This window comes from Pteronotus mesoamericanus, unplaced genomic scaffold (assembly GCF_021234165.1).
Source record: "Pteronotus mesoamericanus isolate MK-2021 breed Mesoamerican mustached bat unplaced genomic scaffold, CSHL_Meso_final contig_20, whole genome shotgun sequence".
Taxonomy (NCBI): domain Eukaryota; kingdom Metazoa; phylum Chordata; class Mammalia; order Chiroptera; family Mormoopidae; genus Pteronotus; species Pteronotus mesoamericanus.
The window spans coordinates 80,336,793-80,353,354 of NW_026555085.1; positions in this window are offsets into that span (position 1 = coordinate 80,336,793).

Sequence of the window (16,562 nt, forward strand, 5' to 3'; positions counted from 1 at the left end):
TCAGTAAGAAAGGCTAGAGGTCAGAAGGGAAGGCTCATTCCTTGACATAAACCTAGAATCTACAGAAAAGAAGAGTCAGTGGAAAGAACCTAGCAGAACCCCAAACGTTAATGAGAACGGATTTGCATGTCACTCCCCCCACAGGCCTGTGGTCAGCAGACATGCAGTTGCAAAGCTCTTTCCCAGACACAGAGACTGGAGAGAGCTTGGTCAGGTGCAAGAGAAACACTGTTACTTCCACTTCCCACTTAATTAGCTGTGGGGATTGGGGAGCCAAAATGGCCCTGAAGCAGTGTCATTGCACTTTGCAGGATAAGCAGAGCTACCACAGAAAAATTCTGATGTGGCACAAAGCAAGAGCCAACTGCTTTGAGCACACTGCAAGGAACCTTGCCTGCGGGGCCTAATTTCTAAGTAGTCTCAGCCTATATTATTTGGTAAGAACCCCATCAGCAACAGCAATAGTAGCAGCAGGAGAGACTGTTGAATAAAAGCACTAAGAGAAAAATTAGGAGATGAATCCCCTGGATTACGTGGGTTTTGCTTGAGATATTTACATAGCCCAGACTCAACTGACTATTTTGTAAAATAGCCTCCAGAAATACTGGGAACAGTGGGATTGGAACTGGACTATTGCATTTTCAAAGCAAATAAATTCCTACATTTACAAAGTAGAGCATCTTAGGGTGTGGTCTTTAGTTTATTTAAAACAGATGTGTGGTGGAAGGTTGGTTTGAACAAAGTACCATTTTTTCAGTTTGGTATTGTGTGGTTCCCAAAGGCACACAAATGTGTTCTACTTATTGAACACAATTAGAAAGATAGGAATGTTAAGGTTTTGTATATGCTATTGCTTTCTTTCACCCCATCCTCTCCAGAGGAATATCCTCCTGGAGAGAACAATCACTAGAAGAAACACACAACCACAAAATAATAGCAGAGGACCCCTCAACTAATTACATGCTTTATGAAGACAGGGTCTTGGCCTGCTTCTTCTACCACTATATTTTACTTTCAAGCACTGTGGCTCATACAGGACTTCTTCAGCAAGTATTTGTTGAACAAATGAAAGTGTAACCCTAATTGAAAAAGAATGAGGTAACTTCCATTTCCCACACTTATATTCTATTTATATATATATATTAAGATCTAATTTTCAGGGAAAAGTTCTTAGAACACACACCTAAAAATGATGGATACAATAAGTAAAAATCATTTCTTAAATACATGGCTGACCCTGATAGAAAAGGTAAAATAATTGCAAGAAGCCAAAATCTATGAGAATGAGCCCATTCAGAAAGGTAAGGAAAACTGGCACAGGCCTCTACATACAATGATGAAGTTGTGCTGCGCGTAAGAGCACCCACTGACAGTGCAAAGTGAGGCAATGTTTAGCCCACACTTAGCTCCTCAAGGCTTGTGTCATGGTACAGGCCTGAAGCAATCCAGAAGAAGCAGTACCTTTTCAAATGTATCCATCCTTACAGGGTGCCATTTGTGCTTCACACCTCGCAGAAGCACTGAGCTAGCTTTTGCCTGGCATCATGCTGCACATCCTTGGTTGTTTTAGGGCTTTGTCTTGAACAGACCACACTATTAGAAAGGCTTTGTCTTAAATTGACCACATTATTACAAGTCAGCTGGATTTGAAAAGCAATACCCTTGGTGAGGCAATTAGAAAAAAAGTCTTCTCTACAGAAAGACTTTGCATTAATTCTGGAAGCAGGAGGGAAAGAGAAAACATCTCCCTGAGAATTCCTAATGCAGCTCACCTGTTACCCAGTATTCAGAGTTAGAATATATGCTGCCTTTGTGGCCTGAGAAACTCCAACTCAAAAATTTAGCACCTGGCAAGAAGCAAGTGTAAATCTTTTCTCACAGATCAACTTTCAACCAAATTCTCAAAGAAATCTCACAGTTAAAATTCCAAAGAAAGTATATTCACAATAAAAAATTATAAAATACATATATAAGCAAGTCATCATAAGCAAGAATCAGAAAAACTAACAATGTACAGTTTCAAATGCTCAATGACTATAGTTATAGAAATTATCAAATGATATAAAACAAGTATGTATGATGCATTTGAAAATTTTTTAATTTTGAAATAATCAATAGTAATAATAAGTAAACAGTAAGGAAATAACATACATGTTAAAACTGATCACTTGGCCTTCTTCACATCCCCCTTTGGGAACTGGGAAATCGTGGTAACAATAATAAAAATAGAAGTAAAAATTAAGATAGCGGTAGTCCAATTTTAGCACAATATTATAATCATTATAAATGAATCACATGACTAGTTAAAAGGCAAAGATTGACAGACTGCAGCTTCATAAATCCAGCTATGTGCTGTTTACATAAAGGACAGAGAACGACTATGTTAGGACTGAAAGAGGTAAGCCAAGCTAATGCTAATTAAAAGAAAGCTGTCGTTCCTATATTAATAGTAGATAAAATAGATTTTAAGGAGTAAAGCAATACTAGGGGTAAGGTAGATCAATATTATTTCTAAAAATTAATTCACCAGAAAGGCATAAAAAATTTTAAACTTGATTACATGCATCATATAACATAGCTTCAAAATATATAAAGTGAAAACAAAATTCCTGGTGAAAGTTAACAAACTACTATCACTAAGAAAGATTAAGACATCTCTATCAGTATTTAACTAATCAAGTGAACAGAATCAGTAGGAATATATAAAAATTTAAAAGTACAATTAATAATCCTGATATAATGAACAGATGTAGAAAATTGCACCAAACTACAGATATGGAATCTTCTAAAATATAGAAGCACTATTTATGAAAATTGCACACTAGGGCATAAAATAAGTCTCAACTTTCAACTTTCAAATTCAAGTCTCAAATTTCTCATAACTGATATACCATATGGTCTGACTTCATGGCAATTAGCACATAAATGGGGACTAAACTTTTTTTGGACTAAGTAACTTTTAAAATTCTTTATATTTGGGAGGGTACATCTTAATAACTCATGGAGACAGGAGAACATGGAAATTATGAAATGTTTGAACTAATTATGACATGATTAAAACAATAGCAGAATTCAGCTAAAATGGTACTTAGAAAGAATTCATTGCTTTAACTGTATGTACTGAAAAGAAGGAAGTTTGAAAATTAATAAAATAAGCATCGAACATTAAAAATTAATTTTAAAAAGAGAGGTTCTTCCCTAAGACAGTAATAAATATAAAAGTAGAAAATAAAGATCTAAAACACACCCAGAAGAGAGGATCACTGCAGTCAAAATTTGGTTCTATAAAAATATTTATAAAATTAATAAGCTCTAGCAGGACCAATCTAGAAAAAAGTTAGATGGGACAATAAGAGGAATAAGAAGCAAATGAAACTTTTATTCAGTCAAAAATATTTCTTTTAATTCAATATCTAGATGTGTCTTACACTACTTGATATAAAGATATTTTATAAATCTACAGGATATTGCTAGAAAGATGGAGAAGTAGACCACTAAAACACAACAGAATGTCTCAAAACATACCCACACATATATGGTCACTTGATTTATGAGAAAGGTGCCAATGCAGAGAAACTGAGAAAGGATGGTCATGTCAATAAATGATACTGAGTCCACTAGATAGCCATATAGGAAATGAAATGAATCTTGACCCATACTTCCTTCCATACTTAAAAACCGGTTGTCCTTATGATCACTCTGCAACTAACAGATTGCTTATCTTCATTTTGTTCAGTTCTTTTTCTGGAATTTGTTCTGTTCTTTCGTTTGAATCATGTTTCTTTGTCCCCTCAATTTGGCAGCCTCCCTGTGTTTGTTTCTATGTATCAGATAGAACTGCTATGACTCCCCATCTTGGTAGCATGGCTTAAAGTAGTAGGTGTCCTATAGGGTCTAGTGGCACAGCTTCCCCTAACACCTAAGCTGGATACTTGAAGTGCTCCCTTCATGTGGGCTGAGTAGACCACCCTCTCGTAGTTGAGCCTTGATTGCTGTTGGTAGGCCAATGGGAGGGATTTACCCAGGCCATTCAGCTGCAAGGACTGGCTGTGATCACTGACCATCAACCTCCACCCTCCATGGAGGATCAGCTGTGCAAGGACAGGGTGCTGGTGTTCTGATATGGTGTATAGCTGTCCACTGAGTGTGCAGGCTCGGGGGTTTCCCGGGTGGTGCAGGCCAAGATCAGCTCCCACCTGCGTTCTGCCCAGGCCCACGTTGCATGAACTAAATAGCAATCTGAGATGGCTGCTACTTGTCTGGGCTTGGAGATTCCTGTGAGAAGCCAAACTGTGAATCTAGCCAGGCTGCTGCTAGTTTGAGAGGATTTAAGATATTATGAAGCATGAGCCAAGACCAGCCATTCATATGGAAAAGTCATTGTTAACAGCTCAGGTGGGCCCATAAGTTGGGTGGGATGGATTCTTAGGAGATCTCCAGGGCAAGGCAAAAAGTGTTAGCCAGGTTGATGGAGTCTCAGATATGGCACCTGCCTGCTGATTCTGTGGTTCTGTGGGGAGAAGGTTCAGAAAAGGGACAATAGCTTCTGCCTGTCTTTCTATCTGGAAGAAAGCTATCCCCTAACTCTCACCTTGATGCCTAGAGGACCTCAACATCATAAAAAATGCCCAGTCAGAAGTGAAGGATACACTAATTGAAATAAAGAACAATTTACAGGGAAACAACGGTAGAGTGGATGAAGCCAAGAATCAAATCAATGACTTGGAACATAAGGAAACAAAAAACAACCAATCAGAACAACAAGAAGAAAAAAGAACCTTCCCCCTCCCACTGCAAAAAAAAGAAGATAGTATAAGCAGTCTCTGGGACAACTTCAAGTGTTCCAAGATTCTCATCCTAGAGGTGACAGAAGGAGAAGAGAAAGAACAAGAAATTGGAAATCTTTTTGAAAAAATAATGAAAGAAAACTTCCCTAATTTGGTGAAGGAAATAGACATGCAAGTCCAGGAAGCACAGAGAGTTCCAAACAAGATGGATGCAAAGAGGCCCACTCCAAGACACATAATAATCAAAATGCCAAAGGTTAAAGATAAAGAGAGAATCTTAAACACAGCAAGAGAAAAGAAGTTACCTACAGGGGAGTTCCCATAAGACTGTCACCTGCTCTCTCAAAAGAAACTTTGCAGGCTAAAAGGGATTGGCAAGAAATATTCAAAGTCATGAAAATCAGGGATCTACAGCCAAGATTGCTCTACCTAGCAAAGATATCACTTAAAAATAACATCCATGGGTATGTAAAGTACAGAATAGGAAACAGAGTAGCCAAACAACTTATAAGCATGACCCATGGACATAAGCAAAGGTATGGGGATTGCCTGAGGGAGTGGGAGGTGCTGGATGGAAGGGGCAAAGAGAGAAAAATTGGGACAACTGTAATAGCATAATCAATAAAATATAATTAAAAAATAAAAATTTTTAAAACAGGAAAAAAACAGTTGTAGCTGAATTGTAGACCTGTGTAAATGGTAAAACAATAAAGTTTCTTTCTACAAGCTAACATAAAATAATGACTTCATGATCTTGGAATAGGCAGAAACATTTTAAAATTAACATGCACATATGCACACACCAAACACTAACCATTAAGAAACATATTGATCAATTTCACTTCATTAGTACTGAAAATGTATGTTCATCTGACAACATTTTTATCAAGAGAGTGAAAGGCAAGCTTCAAGTTGGAAGTAAATGTTTGGAATTCATATATCTGACAAAGTATCCTTATCTAGTACACATAAAGTACAGCCCTTGCTGGTGTGGCTCAGTGGATTAAGTACTGGCCTGCAAACCAAAAGGTCACTGGTGTGATTCCCAGTCAGGGCACATGCCTGGGATGCAGGCCAGGTCCCCATTGGGGGCATGTGAGACGCAGCTGATCAATGTATCTCACACACATTAATGTTTCTCCCTCTCTTTCTCCCTCTCTTCCTCTCTCTCTAAAAGTAAATAAACAAAATCTTAAAAACAAAACACCTACCAGTCAATAAAAATAAACCTGAAAACTCAATAGAAAATGGGCAAAAGACATGGAAACTTCATTAAAACAGGATACTCAAATGGGAAACAAACATATAAAAAGATGTTCACCATCATTAGTCACCAGGGAATGCAAATTAAAATCACAGTGTTATATCACTGTATACCCACCAGAATGACTAAAATTAAAAGGAATGATGTACTAAATGTTAAGGATGGTGAGAGTACAAACTGCGAAAACCAATTTGGAAAACTGTTTGGCAGTATATATTAAAACTGAATATATGTATATCTATGTCTCCAAAATTCTACTTCAAAGAATATATTCTAAAGAAATGGGTTCATAAACATGCCAAGATAGGATGCATTTGAGATCATCGTCCCCAGCAGATGTTGTCAGTTTAGCTCACATAAACTTTCATAATTATTTTTTAAAAACACACCCAGATAGATAGATGTTCAAATGTACATAGCAGCATTTTTTGTAATAGCCCAAATAACAGACCACATACAAACAATATAATTATGGTATATTCATCAAATCAGTTATACTACAACATAGAAAATGAATGAATTATAGCTACAAGCAAATATGGATGTACCTCAAAAATATAATGCTGAATGAAAAAAGCCAGACACAAAAGAATATATAGAATTCCATTTATATAAAGTTCAAAAAACAGGTAATCAGGGGAGATGGTTAATTTCACTGGTAGGGTGCTGGCAATTATCCATTTCCGGATATGGGTGATGGTTACACAAGTGTATTAACATTGTAAAAGTTCATTGAGCTTACAATTTATGCACTTTTCTGTATGTTATACTTAAATAAAAAGTCTAATAAAAAACAGATATTGAGGGAAAAAATGTGTCCATTTGATCTCTGTTTTTATCATAGGCCTTCATAGCAGAAAGCATTAACCCCTCACTTCGGGAATATATTTCAAATTGTCTTAAAAACATTAAAACCAATTTTAAGATAGCATAGCTGCTCGCCCTAATATTTGGTTCATTCAGATTGATTTGTCTCCTTAAGCTGTTAATTACTGCTAAGTAAATAGCTACCAGTTTTTATTTTCACTTTTGAAAAAAACATTTTAAAGGAGCATGGTTTCAAAATTAAATATACTTTTGTCTCTCAAAATTGTACTGTTAGTTTTCTTATTTGAATAAATATATTTAATATATTTCTCAATAGTACTATTGCTTTGTATTCAGGAATATCAGTTATGACTTTACATGTGTGATGGAAATGTATTTCTATCGATATGATCTCGATTCTCAAGATCAAAACAAAAAAAATGTATATTTTTAACAACAATGTAAATTGGATATGATTGTTCTTGTGAGTAATCAAGAAATTAGAACAATAGCATAATTATATTTGTGAACATGTGCAAATCTGAAGAAATACAGCCCTATCACATCTGGGTTCTAAATAAGAAGCATTTTGTTTTAAATCACAATATATAGAATACATAGCCTGTGGCAAAACTTACCTAGGCAAGAGAAGGCTTGTCTCACAATGTTATCCATTTAAAAAAGAGAGAGAGAGAGAGAGAGAGAGAAATCAAAACAAAAGCTAATTAGCTAAGAAAAGTAAACATTATTTTTTTCCAGTTCAGTGTCATGGTCCCTTTGTTGAATCACAGAACAATTTTAGTAAAGCAAATTCCCAGGGAAAAGGATATCAAATAAGATCTAGGAGACAATGTAAGAAAAACAACTGAAAACTACTTATAAATAAGTAGTTAACCAATTGTTCAAATGCAATAGGGTTAAGTAAGCAGGTGGAATTTTCTACTATAGTAATATTTATAATATATGCCACCTTTAACGTTCTCTAAGCTATCTAAGAGGATTGAAGTCTTATTTCTCAATTGTTCTTACTGGCTCTGTACTATCTTGTGTTTCTGTTTAAAAATATGTATATATACACACACACACATGTGTGTGTATATGTGTGTGAATATACTTTCAAAGTATATACTTACAAAGTTTTTGTACTTTCAGCAAGTCAGATGGAAAAGATGGTGGTGATCAATAGACAGAAAACAAGCTGTGCAATAGAATTTCATCCACAAATGTGGCAATAGTCCAAGTTCACCACACACCCTAATGACAATAGCTACATGTGACACTCTCGGCTATATTATTACTTATTTCAATTTCAGCTTTTCATTGTTGCTGCTATCTTCTGGAGCCTTAAAATATTGTATACCTTTAAAACAAAGAAATCAAATTTTTAAAAAGTTATCTCTCACTTTTAGTTACAACCCTTTTTATTTATTTATTTTGTTTGTTTTTATATCAAATCCCTTTCTCTCATCCTCAAAGTCTTCAGGATTTGGAATATAACCATTGTATCTGAGCATCTTATTAACATGGCTTCACACTTTTCTTAATTGGTTCCTCACCTTTTACTCTTTGTTATTCATGTCTCCAACCTACAAATCTAGAATTTTTACTTCCCACTGCACAAACTGACATTATCTCAAGTTCATTTAAGTTGTTTAACTCTGTTGCCAGTGGTCTGTCAGTTGGCAAGGCACTGCACTTGACCCTTGACACTAAAGAAAATATTCTTTGATGTCAATAAGACTTTCAGCATATCAAGTTTGTTGACCAATTGGTAAACATTTAAAGGAAGAGATACGAACATGGGAAGTCATTTTGTCATTATTTCTGTCTCATTTCCTTTATAATCTTACAGAAAAGTCTGTAATCCTACATTTGTTATGAGACTACAACCATGTAAACTACTTTGAAGTTATGACTTCAAAAAGATTTTCAACATCATGAGGTCTAACAGGGCAGAGAAGACTTACTTTATTATAAGTCTTATTTAATCAGCAAAGAACTTTGATAATTTACAAAGTTTCTAAACAAAATTATCTAACCATCTGGAAGCTATTAAAGTACTGAGGAAGTTACGCCACAGTTACATTTAGAAAGGTATTTTTATTATAAATTCTTTAAAAGTCTGTGAAAAACAAAACTAAATTAGCATTACCATTTTATTCAGATTTCTCATATTAATTGGGCTTCAACATGTTAAAATGTTGTGATTGAAATATAAGATTACTCTTTGGGAGAACAATGACTTAGTACTTACTTTATGAAAGATACATAAAGGCTGATTTTAAGAATGTAAGATACTATTTACATACATTTTGTTATATGTTAAACATATTAAAATATTATGGACAAGAAGTCAGACAGAGTTAGCTTTAAATACCCGTTCCACCCCTTAGTAGCTTAAGGAACTTAGGCAAGATTCATCAACTCAGAGCCTTGATGTTCTCCTGTCTCTTATAGAGATACTCTTACAACAGAAGATGATTACATGGTGTAATACTTGGAAGTGCCTAGCACACACCTAGCATTGAGTATATGCTCAATAAATATCTCCTTCTTTCATTTTCTTCTCTTTCATCTTGCCTCCTGTTTCCTTTGACCCCTGGTGTCAATACATTACACTGGCTCTCCACTTCAAGTCTGAGAGGATGGCAAATAGAAGTTTTTAAAAACTTCTCATATACTTTATATTTTTTCAATGTTACTAACTCTTTAAAACACTATAAATCCTCAGGAGGACTATGTGTTTATTTCTTAGTCAGGAGTGTTGGGGAAAAGATGTGACAGTATATTTCCTTTGGCAGTAGGTCATAGCTAAAGGAAGAAAGGGAGTCCTATTCTGAGCCATAAAATACATTAGATTTATAACATTTGCTCATTTTTATCCTAATACTAGTCAGGTCTGCCTAGTTCATGTTCTTTTTGCTCAAAATGTTGTCATCTGCATTTATAGATGCACTTGAGGGACGAATGGTCTCGTATAGTGTTCATAGGAAAATGCACGTTGAGTTTTAAACCACTGACTTACAAATAGAGGCAGAGGGCCAGAACAGATCTGAGTGGGGGTCTATTTAAAAACAAAAAAACAAAAAGAGGAGGAGCCAAGGCACACAAATAAACCTGAGAAACTATTCACTGATTCCCTATCCTGTGGAAGAGGTAAAAACAATAGCTATGAATCAGAGCAAAGCCTGGGACCAAAATAGGAGGCAAACTGGATCAGCGTAGGCTAAGGTGTAAATGGAGGATGTATTGAAAGGTTGACAGTTTATCAAAGAATAGGCTGTAGAGAGGATGAAGCCCAGTGACTCAGAAAACATGTTGCCTCTCCAAATTGGGGAGAACTCCTTAAAAACCATCAGTCAGGCTGGACAAATTGGACTAAGAGGAAGATGCTCTCCTACATACAGTCATATCCCAGCCATTTCCATTTTCTTTAAGAGGTGTTCCTGCTTTTGTAAGCCATGTCTACTTGTCAGCCACACTTTATTATACACTAGTTTTATCAGCAATGATAGGAAACATAGTATAAACAGATTTTGTAACTCAGTGTACATTGCTCTCTTTCTCTTGGATATCACCTTTATAATGATTTCTGCTCCTTAAAATTTTTTTTCAGTTAATTATATCTCAATAAAGCTGGGTAAAAAATTTTAGGGTAGATAGCAAAGGTAAATTAAAATATTGTTCTTACTATTGTCTAGAAAGTGTGTTAGTAAATCATGATGATTAAAATTATGGATTCTAATCAGATGGATGTAGAGTTTTAAGCCTTAGTTTCTCCCTTTACAAACTTTAAGCAAATTACCTTATCTCTCTAAACTTCAATTTCCTCTTCTGTAAGTACAGACATTATTGGTAGTATCTATTTCAATTGCAAATTGATAAATTGAGAGGTTAATGTCTTCTAGAACACTTCAACCACACCAAGACAACTACCTCAGCTGTTCCTGTTTTTGCTCACCCCTTATTAGATCCACTGGCAGTGGCTTACTGACTTTACATTTCCAGGTATATTTTCTTTCATCATCTGTACTACTTGGTCTTGGTCTAAACCACCATCTTCTCTCACCTGTTCTGGCCTTGCAGATGTCCTCTTCAGACTTTTTTTTTAACGGTGTGTCTAGTACAAGCCCTTTTGAATTAAAATCAAAACATGGCAATTATCTGCTTAACAACTATCTGCGCATAGTTTTTCATGTTACCTGCAAAAGAACTGAAGTTTTTGCAGTATTCTCCAAAGAATCACAGGATTTGACCCACTCACACTTCTCTGGCCTTGTCTCCGGAGGTCCTCTCGCTCTCTTATTCCACTCCAGCCTCACTAGCCCTCTTGCTCTTCCTGGAATACACGTTCACAACTACCTCAGATAGATTCTTTACACTTGCTGAACCCTCTGCCTGAAATGTTCTCCCCTCAGATATATGCAAGACTTGCTCTTTCTCTTCCTTCAGACCTTTATTCAGATTTTATAGTGTAGCGAGAGAAGACCTGTCTCAGTCTTCTCTTGCTACTCTATTTAATATTGCACGGTCTCTCTCTCCCTCCCTGCCTCTTGCTTTTCCCTAAGTCTCTCTCTCTCTCTTCCCCCTGCCTTTGCTTCTCCCTTAGTCTCTCTCCCATCCATCTCTCTCTCCCTTCCCTGCTTTATTTTTTTTCCCTTGGCTCTTATCACCGTCTAACATCTTATATATCTTACTTATTTTTATTTTTAACTGTCATGACTTGAATATGAGTTCCATAAGAACAGCAGTTCTTACCGGTTTTATACCCTAGCTTGTAAAATGGTGCTTGCATATAGCAGTCAGCTGATAAATAAATAAATATATACTGAGCCAACAAATGAATGATTGGGAAGCCATGTTGTGGCTCAACCATATATCCATACTCATTATGCCTGTTGGACACATCTCTTGGATAACATTGCTTCCATGTGAAAATTCATTCTGATGTTTAACTTTGGCCTGTGGGAAAACACCTCCACAAAACACAGCCCTAGATATTGGGGGTGAATGTTCTCCAAGGTCCAAAGAAATAGAGAAAGAAAGGGAAGCTTCTAAAGGTCCTCAGTCAAGTCAGAAGTTAGAGAGAAAATGCAGGGTGCAAACCCCCAACTCCCATATACACACGGTGGAGTCACTATTGGTAGGCAAGGGTCAAAAATTAAGGAAAGGGTGGCCCTCGATTTGGACTAAGCAAACATTTCAAGATCAGGAAATTCCTTTCTGAATAAAGAGAGACTGTCAGTCACAAAAGCCACTTAACTCTGGGGCAAGCTACCTTGATGTGGGAGAGAGATGTGGGAGGAAATTTCATCACAGGAGGAGAGCAGGACTCCAAGACATTCTGTAAAAGTCCTTATGAACCTGAATGCTTGAGGCCATTTCTATCTCTTCTCTTTATTCATTCATTCAACTCTACAATTTTTACATAGCATCAGATCTTGTCTGCAGGGAGAGTTTCAAAAACAGCCTAGAGAAGAACTCTCCAATGTCCCAGTTGTTTACATGCACTTCATTGTCTTCCACCACTGACCTGTAACCAAAGTGCTGTTTGCAAAGAAAATGTTGAAATCATGAATTACTTTTTTTTCTCATGTACATTCATTATAATTTGTGAGCAAATGTTATCATGGAAAAAGGGTTTTGTAAGAGAGAGGTAGAAAAGTACAGGGAAAGAGAGAGATGGAGGTGTGAGCAAGAGATTAATAAGGTTAACAGCAAGCAAAGGAAGAGAAGCATTATCCAAATTTGAAAGGAGTGAAATTTTGGATAAGTTGACAGGAGGAAAAAGAAAGCTGGTGACAGCTAATCTGCAGAAAGTTCTTTTGCCCTAGAATTATCTTACTACATGCACCACTCACTGCCACTAATAGAACTAATTATGTGATTTTCTTCAGTTTGAACAAATCCTTTTTTATGTTGCTTTTCATAGCAGATTATAGCCTGAGTCAGAAATTCCAAGAGTATGATAATCGCCATCCTTTAAAGCACCTACTCCCACATTATGCTAACCATAGGTTAATAATCTTTAAAGCTGAGAACTACTTTTTATATCTAAAAAATCTATAATAGTGATACTAAATTGAGTTAATGATATCATCATTATTTTATTTTCAAGCATTAACTTTGATTTCAAAATTTTCAGAAAAATAAATTCCAAACAGAGAAGGCATTATTTTTCCTTTTTAAAGGCTTGAACTGTGCCTACTGACATTCAAAAAACTAAAAAGTATCCAGTAAAGGCATCACTTCACAGTGACTTCAGGCTGTGATATATTCTAGAAGCCTTTGTTAAAAGGGATTTCTCTTTTACATTACCAATCTGCAGAGAAGCTTACATCTCCTTTCAGAAGCATCATACCTATAAAGAAGAGATTTTGTTTTGTTTTATTGTGATACACATCACAGAAAGTTGACCTTTGAACCACTGTGAAGTGCACAATTTAGTGGCATTAAGTATAGTCACAATGTTATGAAACAATCACCACCATCAATTTCTAGAACTTTTCCATCATCCCTAACATTGTACCCATTATGTACCGACTCCCCATTTTCCCCTCCCAGCAGGTCCTAGTAACTTCTACTTTCTGTCTATATGAATTTGCCTATCTTAGGTACCCGCTAGAAGTGGAATCATATATATGTGGTCTTTTGTGACTAGTCTTCTTTCACTTAGCATAATGTTTTCAAGGTACATTCGTACTGTAGATATATCTGGATTATATTCTTTTTTTAAGGCTGAATAATATTCTATTGTATGTATATACCACAATTTATTTATCTCTTCATCTGTTGAGAGACATTTGGCTTGTTTCCACCTTTTGACTATTATGAAAAATGTTATGAACATTGGCATACAATGTTTTGTTTTAAAATATGATAGTGTTTAATACCTCCTGAGTTCTTCAAAGAGCTTTTCAAATTAACTGTTGCTAGGTTTATTGGGAAATACAGCCCCACATTAAAACTTTAGTTAAGATTATTTAGTAAGTTATTTTTTTTTAAGTATTTATTTTTAGAGAGAGGGAAAGAGGGGGAGAAAGAGAGGGGAAGAGAGGGAGAAAGAGAGGGAAAGGAACAATGTGAGAGACAAACATCGATTGGTTGCCTCTTGTATGCATTCAGCCAGGGACTGAATCCGCATCCTGGGCATGTGCCCTGACTGAGAATCAAACCTGAAACATTCTGCTTTTTGGGAGGAGGCCCAGCCAACTGACTCATACCAGTCAGGGCAGTAGGTCATTATTATAAGCCTCTGTTTATCAAGAGACAAACTCATAATGGGCAGCAGGTAATTTTGCAGAGGCTCACATAGGGCCTTAGCCTGTACGTCCAAGGCTGCACATTAGAATTAAAAAAATACTGAACCCTCAATCCCTACACCAGAACAACCAAATTAAGCTCTGGAGGTGGGTTAAGGCATTGGTATTTTTCAATCACCCCCTCCCCACTCCACCTCACCCCCACGCTCCTGTGACTCCGTTGTGCATCCAAAATTAAAAACCTCTGATCTAGGACAATCTGGTATCAGTCACCAGAGCTGCAAGTCAAACTTAGGGTTCCACTGGAGCCCTCAGAGAACTAAGGGGAAATCTTATTTTACAGCCCATGTCCTGTACAATAATATCACTCAGATCTTACAAAGATGTCAACAAAGGGAACCATTTCGCTAATTATGACTACCAATACCAGGCTGGGACCCTATCACTTGAGGATGAGTAGTGGCCTCTGAGGCCAGCAGAGTTGTGCCAGTAAAAAATGAGACTGATTCTCCAAGGGGAATGTGAATGTCTTACTTTGTGTGATAGACTGAAGCTTTGTGTCCTTTTTAAATTCATATATTGAAGCCCTGACCCCCAGCGTCCTGGCATTTGGTGATGGGGCCTTTGGGAGATAATTAGGGTTACCTGACGTTATGAGGATGGGGCCCTCGTGGGAAAGGATTAATGCCCTCTCTGTACACACACTCAGGAAAGGCCATGTGAGGACACAGCAAGAAGGTGACCATCTCCAAGCCAGGAAGAGAACTCACACCAGCAACTGACGCTACCAGGCTTTGATCTGGGACTTCAGAACTGTGAGAAAATAAACTCTGTTGTTTAAACCACTCAGTTTACAATATTTTGTTATTGTAGCCCAAGCAGAATAAGACACTTTGAGTACCCTACTCACACTCAAAGCAGAGCCTGAGTAAAATAAGAAAGGAGAGAAAGCCAATAAAAGCATGTTATCTTGCCAGGACCTTCCAAGGATCCTTAGAGTTGTCCATTAAGGGAAGGAAGAAGGGAGAATTTTACACATTGGCTCCTGTCTGCCACCAGCCAAAGCCGTCCCATTGGGGCATTAATTTCTTCACACTTCCAGCATGCACTTCCTAGAATGCCAGGTAGGTGCTGGCAGACATCCCACCCCATGCTGTCTGGGAAGCTTCCGAGTAAAAAATGGGAGTCAAACATTGCAATTCAGGCAAGATCCTGTTAGGTTATTACTGGAGAGTCCATTTGGTACAGCAGATGGAGTAAAAGAAAAAAAAATGAGCAAAAGGATGTAAGGCAGGAAACAAGAGATGTTCGGTGCAGGGAATTTCTGAAGACTCTAGTTAGGCTTGTGAGTGCCAGCTCCCACCTCAAGGTCCAGTCACAGTCTGAACTTGAAGATCCTCCCCCTATTCCAACCCTTGATTGGCTAAAATTTGATTTTATTAAGAGACCTGACAGGTTTTTCTTACAATATACCATTTATTTAATTTCTGTTATACTCTCCACAAATGGCACATAGTTTCAGAAATACTGATATGATGGGTAATTTCATGTGTCCACTTGACAGGGCCACAGGATGGCCAGATATTTGGTTAAACATTTCTGGGTACACCCATGGGGTGTTCCTAGGTGAGATTAGTATTTACATTGGAACACTGAAAAAAGCAGATTGTCCTGCAGGTGGGCACCATACAGTCCCGTTAAGGGCCCAAAGAGAATAAAAAGGCAAAGGAAAGACGAATTTGCTTTTTCTGCCTGATTGTTGAGCTGAGTCATTGGTCCTTCGCTGTCAGACTGAGACTTCTGAGACCCGAGACTTCAGGTCTTGGAATGTGGACTGAATCTATGCTATTAGCTCTCCTGGGTCTCCAGCTTGCTTACTGTGGATCATGGGATTTCTCAGCCTCCATAGTTGCATCAGTTAATTCCGTATTAAAAACATCATATACATTTTATATATGTATATATAAATCTCATATAATATTTTATATATATCCATCCTACTTGTTCTGCTTTTTCAAAGAACCCTGACAAATACAAAGGGTCAGTTACTTAAGAAACAGAAAACAAAAGTAGGAGTCAAGTACAGAGAGTTATATGGGAAGAAATTCAACTTCCAGAAAACATAAGGCTAAAAACTGACAAATCTGAAGGTATTAAATGTTTGTTTTTCATCTTTTACTGCGATTTGTATTCCTTTTCTACCAATTACTGAAATTATTCATCTAAGGAGAGCAAGTTCTGATCCATCCATTTAACACTTTATAATCTTTCCAACTCTTGGTATGAAAATATTTTAAATATTTACTACTTAGTTTTATATTTATTTTAACACTTCAGTACCCTGTTTGAATCCTTCATGGCCATCTACAACTATATTTTCTTTCATAGATGGTTATTTCGTTGATCAGGGATTGGCAAATTGAGGTCTACCACCTGTTTTTT